General features: G+C 38.5%; 1 long non-coding RNA gene across 2 annotated transcripts in view; it reads right to left on the reverse strand.

The window, feature by feature from the left end:
- Window positions 1-11796, reverse strand: part of LOC147915343 (uncharacterized) — a 30500-nt gene that overhangs the window by 5869 nt on the left and 12835 nt on the right. For both annotated transcript variants that reach the window (XR_015553915.1, XR_015553914.1), the window contains exon 5: window positions 102-5697. This is a non-coding gene — a long non-coding RNA (uncharacterized LOC147915343). The remainder of the gene's footprint in view (window positions 1-101; window positions 5698-11796) is intronic.

The following is an 11796-nucleotide window of genomic DNA, read 5'->3' on the forward strand; positions in this document are numbered from 1 at the left end:
GGCTGATCTACCTCACAAAAAAAAAAAAGAAAAGGAAATAATGAGAAACTTTTCTGTCAGTTTTAAGAATGAAAACCAGTTAGCATCTGGAAAACAGTTACCATTTGAGATGAGAAGGTGGAGAAAGAATTAGATGTCACACGTTGTTTTTGCTTTTCTCTAGGGCAGTAAGGCTTGCAGAGGGAATGAAGTTCCATCTTTGCTCTATTGAGTTTGAGAAGGTGTAAAATTCATTTGTTCTGGGCAACACTGTTGACCTGTGGAGAAAGACAGATGGTTCAAGCAGCTGATCTAAAGGAATAACTGAGCTCATAAAAGTTTTTAGCTAATAAAGGGTGCTTCTTTATTGAACTTGACTGGACATCTATTGACCTATATATGCAAGGTGTTTGTGGTAGGTATTGAGGGAAATACAAAGAATTATAAGGTTCCAAGCTCCTCCACATACATGAAATTGTTTGCAAGATGTAATTAGATTCTACCAAGGTATTAGTGTATGTTGTATTATAGAACTTAAAAAAATGGGAATGTTATCCAGAAATTGTAATTAAGGACAGCTTCTTAGGAGAGGTGAACTAGATCAAGTCCTCAAAGGGACCACTTTTGGGCAGGTGGAGGGAAGAAAGAATGAGGATTTCAGATGAAGGAAGAGGGGAAAGGTACAGACGTAGAAAGGAACATGGCATTTGGGCATGGGGGTGGGGAGGCCATGACAGGCACAGTCTTCCCGTGACTGAGAGGCAGCTCAGTTTCCTCCTCCAGGAGCCCAGCACTGCTTCCCACCTCCTGGCCTCCTCCACCTGCAGACCCCCCGCCTGAGCCAAGGCCTATCTTATCTGGATCACTGCCTAATCTCCCAACAGGTCCCTTTACTTCCAGTCTTAATTTCTTCTAATCTTTCCTCCCCAATGCCTCCAGAGTTACCTCCTAGAATCCAAATTTGCTTAAATCTGACATCTGCTTAGACTCCTTCAATGACTGCTCAGAGCATCTGAGAGATCATTCAGACTCCTGAGCTGGACACGCAGGCTTTGCCTTGCTGTCCTCATCTTTAGCCTCATCACCCACTGTGTCCTACATGTTCGCTTTGTTCCAGCCTTAAAAATACCTTTTTCTGAAATCTTTAGCATCCTTTATATCTGTATTTTTATATGTGTTTCTTCTGTCCTCCTACCCACTTTTTTGATCAACTTAATTCCTATTTCTTAATCTAAACTCATGTCAAATGTTCCTTCCTCTTAGACACTTTTCCTGAGAGATCTCCATCCAGAGACCCCTTTTGATGTCCCCACTCTGGGACCCTGTACTTATCTACTTTTCCATAACTGTTGTTTTATTCATGTCTCATAAACAGTGAGCTCCTTAAAGCTGAGACTATCCTACGTCTTGATAAATAAATGGCGAGTAATAAGATATATTGGAGCATATGTGGAAGCCATTTAGTGTAAAATTAACTGGGCCTGAACTTGTTTTTTTTTTTTCCAAAAGAGGCCTGTAGCCTCTGTTCATCCATTGTATATCCGCTTTAAGCAATTAACATGTCCCAAAGACAAAAGCAACGCCCTTAAGACATAAATGCAACTTCCCCCACATTGGCATTTCCTTAAGGATAAGCATTTCTCCCTAGGCTAGGATTTGATTGCTGCGCTTATCCTGTGATGACCCAACTCGGGACAACAGCCACGCTCGTGGAGACAGCAGACCTGATACCCACTGTGTCCATCAATCCACATGCTGAGAGGTCGTCATGACTACTGTAAAAGGGACATTGCAATCACATGTGATACGTGCTCTTTGATGGTATATAACCACTCTGTACACCCCACTTCTTTGGAGTGCTCCATTTCTTCGTGAAAGGACTCTCCTGGGCTATATGACCCTCAAAGTTTGGCTCATCATAAACTCACCCCAGTTTTGATTTATAGATTGGTTATGAATTATATGACATTCTATTTGTCCCTCCAGTATCTAAACACAGTACCTGACACCTTTGGGGCACTCAGAAAATGTTTGATGAGTGAACAAGTATGTAGGAGACTACACTGACTGGAGAAGAAGGGGCTTTTCAGGGAGTGGTAGAAAATCCGCTCACATTCCTACCATAGTGGTTGAGGCTGTGGGCTTTGGACCAGTTTGTCTGGGTACCAATCCCAGTTATTCCACTTTTAACTGGGGAACCTGTGCAAAGTATTTACTCTCTGAGCCTTAGTTTCCTCATCTATAAAATGCGGCTAATGATTACTCCTTTCTCATAGGGTTTTAGTGAGATTTAAATGCATTAACTTATGTAAAGTACTTAGAAGAGCTCCTGGCACATAGCAGGCACTAAAATATTAGCTGTTCTGTTATCATTATTGCTCTTATATCTGAGCAATACTCTGGTTTTGAAAAGATGCTTTCATAATATTGTTGATTCTCATTATTTGTGGATTCCGTGTTTGCACACTTGCACACTAGTTAAAATGTACTGGCAGCCTCCGAATAAACACTCACAGGGCTTTCATGTCCATTTGCGGATATGCACAAAGTGGTGAAAAATTTGATCCACTGGATGAGCATGTTCCCAGCTGAGGGGAACCAGGTGACGCTCTGCCCTCGTTTCAGCTCATACTGTAAACAAGTGTCCTTCTTGCAGTCTATTTAGTGCCTCATTTCTTATCTTTTTGTGCTTTGTGTTGGTGACTTTGCTGTTTAATATGTCCCCCATGTGTAGTGCTGCAATGCTGCCTGGTGTTCCTCAGGGCAAGAGGCTGTACCTTTACAGAGAAAGTATGTGTGTTCAACAAGCTTCTTTCAGACACGAGGTACAGTGCTGTTGGTGTGAGTTCAATGTTAATATATCAACAATATATCTTGAATAAGGTGACTTTAAAGAGAAACACACAGAAAATAAGGTTATGTATTGATGAATTGAAGAAAACGTAACTAAGGCTTGCAGCAACCTAACCCTGCATTTCCTGTAGTAGCAGTGGTTCATATTCACCAATTCAGTGTTCACGGTGACTTTATAGAATGTCACACTGTGCATAACGAGAACTGACTGTATCTTATGTAATCCTCACATACTACTTTATAGTAGGCAGGGTAGGGAACAGGGTGTCCACATTCTACAGGCTATTACAGACCTTATGAGCTAAGTAGAGAATTTAAAATGTCTTGTGCTCACCATAAGAGCCATGAGATTTTGAGCAAGGAAGATCTATGATGAACTGATGTTTAAGGAACAATTACCTGGCAAGAGAATGTAGTATTGAGAGGAAGAGGGAGAACTGAGCCAGAAAGGAGGACCAGCTGTTAAATTCTCCAAGTATTCCCATTGTTAGGTGAGGAGATTCAGAGCTAAGGTGCTGATGTGATAAAGGAAAATTAGCAGCCAAAGGATGAAATAATGGATTTGGTAACAATATATAGGGTGTAAGTTAGGCTGTGGATCTCAAAGTGGGGTCCGTGGACCAGCAGCATCAGCATCACCTGGGAACTGGGTAGAAATGCAAATTCTCAGGTGCTGCTGCAGACCTGCAGATCTGGAAACTCTGGGATGGGGCCTGGCAATCTGGGTTTCAACAAGGCCTCCAGGTGCTTCTGGTGCCCATCAAGTTTAAGAGCCAATGAATTAGAAAATGATTCAAACACGTCACCATGCCCAGGTAAGCTGCATGGCAGGGACGTAGTATTTGTTTAGAGGATAAGATGCATTTTAAATTTCAGGCAAAAGTAGTTCAGTGTCTGTTTCACCGTAAGGATTCCAGAGATGCCATTTTAGCTCTCTGCGTTTAAGCTCTTTTTTCCACAATATGTTCTCCTTTAGAGACCCTTTGGTAACTTATTTACCACTTACCACATGTTCTGAGAGTCCCTTCTTTCTTGAAATCCCCTTTCAGACGTGAAAATATATTTTATTTTTGTGCACAATCTCCTTTATTTAAAATCTGGATGTCTCTTCCTATAGGATCATGTATTGCACGTGCAACCTTACTGTAAACGTGGAATGCCATTGGTTTGTTCCAAAACCTTAGAATGTTTTAGAATTTAGAACCTGATGAATAGAGAATGTATAAGCTTCTGTGTAGGACTCATATTTTTCAGATGTCTAGAGGTATCCCAACTTGCCAGTAATGTGGTCTTAGATTTAGCAGAACTTGAAAATCTGAATATAGTAGAAAATGAATTACATCTCTCATATTAACATTTACAAAATAAATGATCACAATTTTAACTTACCAATAAGTCCTTCTATATTCTAGACTCTGAAAGTATCTTGCTTACATAATAAACATGACAAAGTTTCAAAGATGAGCCAATTAACTTTTCAGCAAAAGCTTTACTTGAGTGTATCTTGGCTTCCTTTTTGATAGTTTTAGCCTTAATGTTACAGTAATGTTTTCTTTTTCTGGGAATCAGATAATCTTGTATTTGGTGAACATTTTAATTTTTAATGGCCACTTGTATTTTGTGATATGCACGTGTTCAAACAATCTATAAGAACTAACCATTACCACCCACATATAGGATTATACAGGAATGGAGGAATTTTGGCTGACTTGTTGTATATAACTGTTCAGCCAAAGCAGATGGCAGACTCTACCACTTACAATGATTTAGGGGTTTGAAGCAGTATTTTTAAATACAAATAATCTCAAAATTAGTAATATATAAAGTATATTACTTACAGTGTTAACTAATCAAAATAGTTAAATTTGTTATTTTTTCTCCATTTATAAGGATGCACCCATTACATAGATTCTGTACAAAATTGCAAAGATCACTTTTTTCCTTTTCAAAATTTATTTATTTTAATTTTTATAGTGAGAATCTTAGTGTTGGGTAAACTGCTGCACAATTACTGGAAATGCTGAGAGTCTTTTGGAAAAGAGTAGAAGTCGAAAGAGAATGTATGGGGCTGGCCCCGTGGCTTAGCGGTTGAGTGCGTGCGCTCCGCTGCTGGCGGCCTGGGTTCGGATCCCGGGCGCGCACCAACGCACCGCTTCTCCGGCCATGCTGAGGCCGCGTCCCACATACAGCAACTAGAAGGATGTGCAGCTGTGACATACAACTATCTACTGGGGCTTTGGGGGAAAAATAAATAAATAAAATTATAAAAAAAAAAAAAGAAAGAGAATGTAAAGTACATTTCTCCAATGTCAAGTCCTTTGAGCCTCCGTCTAGTTGTACTTGAAGAGATGGAAGATTAAGTACCAGCAAAGGACACAAGAGAACAGGCTGCCAACTTGAGAGCTTCCCACTGACCACAGAATGCCTGGCAGATGCCTGGAGATTAAATCTGGGCTTTGTCTATGGGTGGACCCTGAGAGGAGGATTTTGCTTAAATGACCAGAGAATAGACAACCATTTTTCTTGATAATAAGTAATACTTGCCATGTAAATTTTTTCATAAATCTCTGAATAAAATAAAAATATATAACCCATATAGATATAAACTCTTACAGACAAGCCCCACAGCCTTCTCTAGAGAGCTCAACAGAAAATGTCTCAGCTGACTGTGAATTGGTCTTCTCTAAAAGCCAGCCAGCCCTTCACTGATAGTCCTGGATAAGGAAGGCCAGATACAATTCTTTGAAGATGTTTAGCTGAATTCAGAACCAAAAGACCTACCTCCAGTTGGCTCCTCTGTGAGAATGGATGGCCAGCCTTATTTCACAGGCTGGGCAGCTGAGGTTTCAGATGAGCTTATTTGCCCTGTTCCCCAGGGATGCAAAAGGAGGAATGTGACATTCATTCAGGGCTGAGATTTTGCAGGTAAAGATAGGGTTGTCGGGATAGAGGGAGAATCTCCCTCTGCCCTTTTCCTTAAGGTTCTTATGGCTGGCCAAATAATTAACAAGACAGGTTAGAAGGAGAAAATAATACCAAGTTTAATAACATGTATGCATGGGAGAAAGCAAGGACACTGCGTTTCTCAACACAATAGCAGAATTCTCGTCTTAAATATCATGTTCAGCCAATGACAAAGGAGGATGTTGGGGGTGGGGGGAGTCAGTTACAGGAGATTACCACTAAAGCACAGTAAACAAGAGTGAGGTTATTATGCAGATTTAAGGCCTCACCTTTTACATTGATAAGTTTCTAGAAATGAAGTCATTCCCCCTCTTCCTAATACAGAGAGGCAGATACCTTTACAAATGGAGATTTCCCTTATAAATGTAAATGTCTGTCTGGCAACTCCTTGCAGGGCCATCCAAAGAATATGGCCAGAGACAGAACTTCTGATAAGAGGGGCTTGTTGGTGCCTTTTCTATTGTAACATCTATTGTACATTATATTTACAGCCATCATGATAATAACTCCTTCTTGAAACAGATGTTTTGTTTTAAATTCTTTAGGCAGTTAGTGGGGGAGGTCAAATGCCCTCAGAGAAAACAACCAAGATAAAGAGATAGATTTCAGGGTGGCCAAATCTTGATCTTCCACAGGGTCATAGAAGGGAATAAAGATTTCAGCAAATTGGTTTTTTGTTCTCTACAGTGGAAGTAATTGAAGAAGAAGATAGTCTCTCACTTCAACTTCTCTTCCCTGTTTTCTATCTCTAATATGTCTGTAAAAATTCTCTCTACAAAAATTTCAGTCTTTTTTCTTTGCAGCCTATTATCTTTATGAATTCCTTGACTTCACCATCTTCTTGGCACCACAGTGCTAGCCATTGAGATATTATTATAGATTCAGTTTTGCAATTTCATCCTCTTATCTCTATTTCCTCTGCCATTTCTTAGTTTTAGTTATTATTGTATCTTTTTTTTTTTAATTTTTTGTTTATTGCAGTAACATTGGTTTATAACATTGTAAAAATTTCAGGTGGACATCATTGTACTTCTATTTCTGCATGGACTACATCATGTTCACCACCAAAATACTAATTACAACCCATCACCACACACATGTACTGAATTATCCCTTTCACCCTCCTCCCTCCCCCCTTCCCCTCTGGTAACCACCAATCCAATCTCTGTCCCTATGTATTTGTTTATTGTTGTTATTATCTACTACTTAATGAAGGAAATCATACGGTATTTGACCTTCTCCCTCTGACTTATTTCACTTTGCATTATACCCTCAATGTCCATCCATGTTGTCACAAATGGCTGGATTTCGTCGTTTCTTATGGCTGAGTAGTATTCCATTGTGTATATATACCACAGCTTCTTTATCCATTCGTCCCTTGATGGGCACTTAGGTTGCTTCCAAGTCTTGGCTATCGTGAATAAGGCTGCAATGAACACAGGGGTGCATGTACCTTTGCAAATTGGTGTTTTCAAGTTCTTTGGATAAATACCCAACAGTGGAATAGCTGGATCATATGGTAGTTCTATCTTTGATTTTTTGAGGAATCTCCATACTGTTTTCCATAGTGGCTGCACCAGTTTGCACTCCCACCAGCAGTGTATGAGAGTTCCCTTCTCTCCACATCCTCTCCAACACATGTTGTTTCCTGTCTTGTTAATTATAGCCATTCTGACGGGCGTGAGGTGATATCTCATTGTAGTTTTGATTTGCATTTCCCTGATAGTTAGTGATTTTGAACATCTTTTCATGTGTCTGTTGGCCATCTGTATATCTTCTTTGGAGAAATGTCTGTTCAGGTCTTTTGCCCATTTTTTAATTGGGTTGTTAGTTTTTGTTGTTGAGATGCATGAGTTCTTTATATATTTTGGAGATTAAGCCCTTATCAGATGTATGGTTTGCAAATATCTTCTCCCAATTGTTAGGTTGTCTTTTCGTTTTGTTGATGGTTTCCTTTGCTGTGCAGAAGCTTTTTAGTTTGATGTAGTCCCATTTGTTTATTTTTTCTATTGTTTCTCTTGCCCGGTCAGATGTGGTGTTTGAAAAGATGTTGCTAAGACCGATGTCGAAGAGCGTACTGCCTATGTTTTCTTCTAGAACTTTCACAGTTTCAGGTCTTACATTCAAGTCTTTAATCCATTTGGAGTTAATTTTTGTGTATGGTGTAAGGTAAGGGTCTACTTTCATTTTTTTGCATGTGGCTATCCAGTTTTCCCAACACCATTTGTTGAAGAGACTTTCTTTTCCCCATTGTATGTTCTTGGCTCCTTTGTCAAAGATTAGCTGTCCATAGATGTGTGGGTTTATTTCTGGGCTTTCGATTCTATTCCATTGATCTGTGTGTCTGTTTTTGTGCCAGTACCATGCTGTTTTGCTTACTATAGCTTTGTAGTATATTTTGAAATCAGGGAGTGTGATACCTCCAGCTTTGTTCTTTTTTCTCAGGATTCCTTTAGCTATTCGCGGTCTTTTGTTGTTCCATATAAATTTTAGGATTCTTTGTTCTATTTCTGTGAAAATTGTTGTTGGAACTTTGATAGGGATTGCATTGAATCTATAGATGGCTTTAGGAAGTATGGACATCTTAACTACGTTAATTCTTCCAATCCAAGAGCACGGAATATCTTTCCATTGCTTTGTGTCTTCTTCAATTTCTTTCAGAAATGTTTTATAGTTTTCGGTGTACAGATCTTTCACCTCTTTGGTTAAGTTTATTCCTAGGTATTTAATTCTTTTTGTTGCAATTGTAAATGGGATGGTATTCTTAATTTCTCTTTCTGCTACTTCGTTGTTAGTGTACAGAAATGCAACTGATTTTTGTATGTTGATTTTGTATCCTGCAACTTTACCATATTCGTTTATTACTTCTAAAAGTTTTCTGGTGGATTCTTTAGGGTTTTCTATATATAAAATCATGTCATCTGCAAATAGTGACAGTTTCACTTCTTCCTTTCCAATTTGGATCCCTTTTATTTCTTTCTCTTGCCTGATTGCTCTGGCTAGGACTTCCAATACTATGTTGAATAGGAGTGGTGAGAGTGGGCATCCTTGTCTGGTTCCTGTTCTTAGAGGGATAGCTTTCAGTTTTTCACCATTGAGGATGATATTAGCTGTGGGTTTCTCATATATGGTCTTTATTATGTTGAGGTACTTTCCTTCTATGCCCATTTTATTCAGAGTTTTTATCATAAATGGATGCTGGATCTTGTCAAATGCTTTCTCTGCATCTATTGAGATGATCATGTGATTTTTGTTCTTCATTTTATTAATGTGGTGTATTACATTGATTGATTTGCGAATGTTAAACCATCCCTGCATACCTGGAATACATCCCACTTGATCATGGTGTATAATCTTTTTAACGTATTGTAGTATGCAATTTGCTAGTATTTTGTTGAGGATTTTCGCCTCGATGTTCATCAGTGATATTGGCCTGTAATTTTCTTTTTTTGTGTTGTCCTTGTCTGGTTTTGGTATCAGGGTAATGTCAGCTTCATAGAATGAGTTAGGGAGCTTCCCCCCCTCCTTAATTTTTTGGAAGAGTTTGAGAAGGATAGGTATTAAGTCTTCTTTGAATGTTTGGTAGAATTCACCAGGGAAGCCGTCTGGTCCTGGACTTTTATTTTTGGGGGAGGTTTTTGATTACTGTTTCGATCTCCTTACTGGTGATTGGTCTATTCAAATTCTCTACTTCTTCTTGATCCAGTTTTGGAAGGTTGTATGATTCTAAGAATTTATCCATTTCTTCCAGATTGTCGAATTGGTTGGCATATAGCTTTTCATAGTATTCTCTTATAATCTTTTGTATTTCTGAGGTGTCTGTTGTAACCTCTCCTCTTTCATTTCTGATTTTACTTATTTGTGCCTTCTCTCTTTTTTTCTTGGTGAGTCTAGCTAAAGGTTTGTCTATTTTGTTGATCTTGTCAAAGAACCAGCTCTTGGTTTTATTAATTTTTTCTATTGTTTTTTTGGTCTCCATTTCAATTATTTCTGCTCTGATTTTTATGATTTCCCTTCTTCTACTGATTTTGGGCTTTGTTTGTTCTTCTTTTTCCAGTTCCTTTAGGTGCATTGTTAGATTGTTTATTTGAGATTTTTCTTGTTTGTTGAGATAGGCCTGTATGGCTATAAACTTCCCTCTTAGAACTGCTTTTGCTGTATCCCATAAATTCTGGCATGTCGTATTTTCATTTTCATTTGTCTCCAGGTATTTTTTGATTTCTTCTTTGATTTCTTCATTAACCCAGTCGTTGTTCAGTAGCATTTTGTTTAATCTCCATGTATTTGTGGCTTTTCTGATTTTCTTCCTATAGTTGATTTCTAGTTTCATACCGTTGTGGTCAGAAAAGATGCTTGGTATTATTTCAGTCTTCTTAAATTTATGGAGACTTGTTTTGTGGCCTAATATGTGATCAATCCTGGAGAATGTTCCATGTGCATTTGAAAAGAACGTGTATTCTTCGGTTTTTGGATGGAATGCTCTGTATATATCTACTAGGTCCATCTGTTCTAGTGTGTCATTTAAGGCCAATGTTTCCTTATTGATCTTCTGTTTGGATGATCTATCCGTTGGTGTAAGTGGAGTGTTAAAGTCCCCTACTATTATTGTGTTACTGTCTATTTCTGTTTTTATGTCTGTTAATAATTGCTTTATATATTTAGGTGCACCTACATTGGGTGTGTAGATATTTACAAGTGTTATATCCTCTTGTTGGATTGTTCCCTTGATCATTATGTAATGCCCGTCTTTGTCTCTTTTTACAGTTTTTGTTTGAAAGTCTATTTTGTCTGATATGAGTACTGCTACCCCAGCTTTCTTTTCATTGCCATTTGCGTGGAGTATCTTTTTCCATCCCTTCACTTTCAGTTTGTGAGTGTCTTTAGGTCTGAAGTGTGTCTCTTGTATGCAGCATATATATGGGTCTTGTTTTTTTATCCAGTCAGCCACCCTATGCCTTTTAATTGGAGCATTTAGTCCATTGACGTTTAAAGTAGCTATTGATAAGTATGTACTTACTGCCATTTTTAACTTTTTTTTTTTCCCTCAGTGTTTTAGTAGTCCTTCTCTGTTCCTTACTTCTTCTATACAGAATTGATGGTCACTTTAGTTTGGCCTCTGTCTGAAAGCTGGACTCTTTAACTACCCTCCTCCCTCCTTTTATGGTTTTTATATCATATCTAACCTCTTTTTGTGCATTTGTATCCATTATGTTCTAATCGTGGAAATAGATAATTTTTCCTATTTGTGGTCTTCTCTTTTCCCCTTAAATCAGTCCCTTTAACATTTCTTGTAACACTGGTTTCTTGGTGACAAACTCCTTTAATTTTTGCTTATCTGGGAAAATTTTGATCTCTCCTTCCATTTTGAATGATAACCTTGCTGGGTAGAGTATTCTTGGCTGTAAGTTTTTTCCTTTTAGCACTTTAAATATATCGTGCCATTCTCTTCTAGCCTGTAAGGTTTCTGCTGAGAAGTCAGCTGATAGCCTTATGGGGTTTCCTTTGTATGTAACTTGACATTCTCTTGCGGCTTTTAGGATTCTCTCTTTATCTTTAATTCTGGACATTTTGATTATGATGTGTCTTGGTGTGGGCCTCTTTGGGTTTATCTTGTTTGGGGCTCTCTGTGCCTCCTGTACCTGGATGTCTGTTTCCTTCCTTAGGTTAGGGAAGTTTTCATCTATTATTTCTTGAAATAGATTCTCTGCCCCCTTGTCTCGCTCTTCTCCTTCCGGGACACCTATAACACGGATGTTAGTGCGCTTGATGTTGTCCCAGAGGTCCCTTAGACTGTCCTCACTCTTTTTAATTCTTTTCTCTTTTACCTGTTCACCTCGGGTAATTTCTTCTAGTCTTTCTTCCAGCTCACAGATCCGTTCTTCTGTATCCTCTACTCTGCTTTTGAGTCCCTCTAATGAATTTTTCATTTCCAGTATTGTATTCTTCATTTCTGATTTGTTCTTTTTTATATCTTCCATTTCTTTGTTGACATTCTCACTG

The sequence above is a fragment of the Ceratotherium simum genome, chromosome 13, assembly GCF_057802395.1.
Source record: "Ceratotherium simum simum isolate JZ-2026a chromosome 13, ASM5780239v1, whole genome shotgun sequence".
NCBI lineage: Eukaryota > Metazoa > Chordata > Mammalia > Perissodactyla > Rhinocerotidae > Ceratotherium > Ceratotherium simum.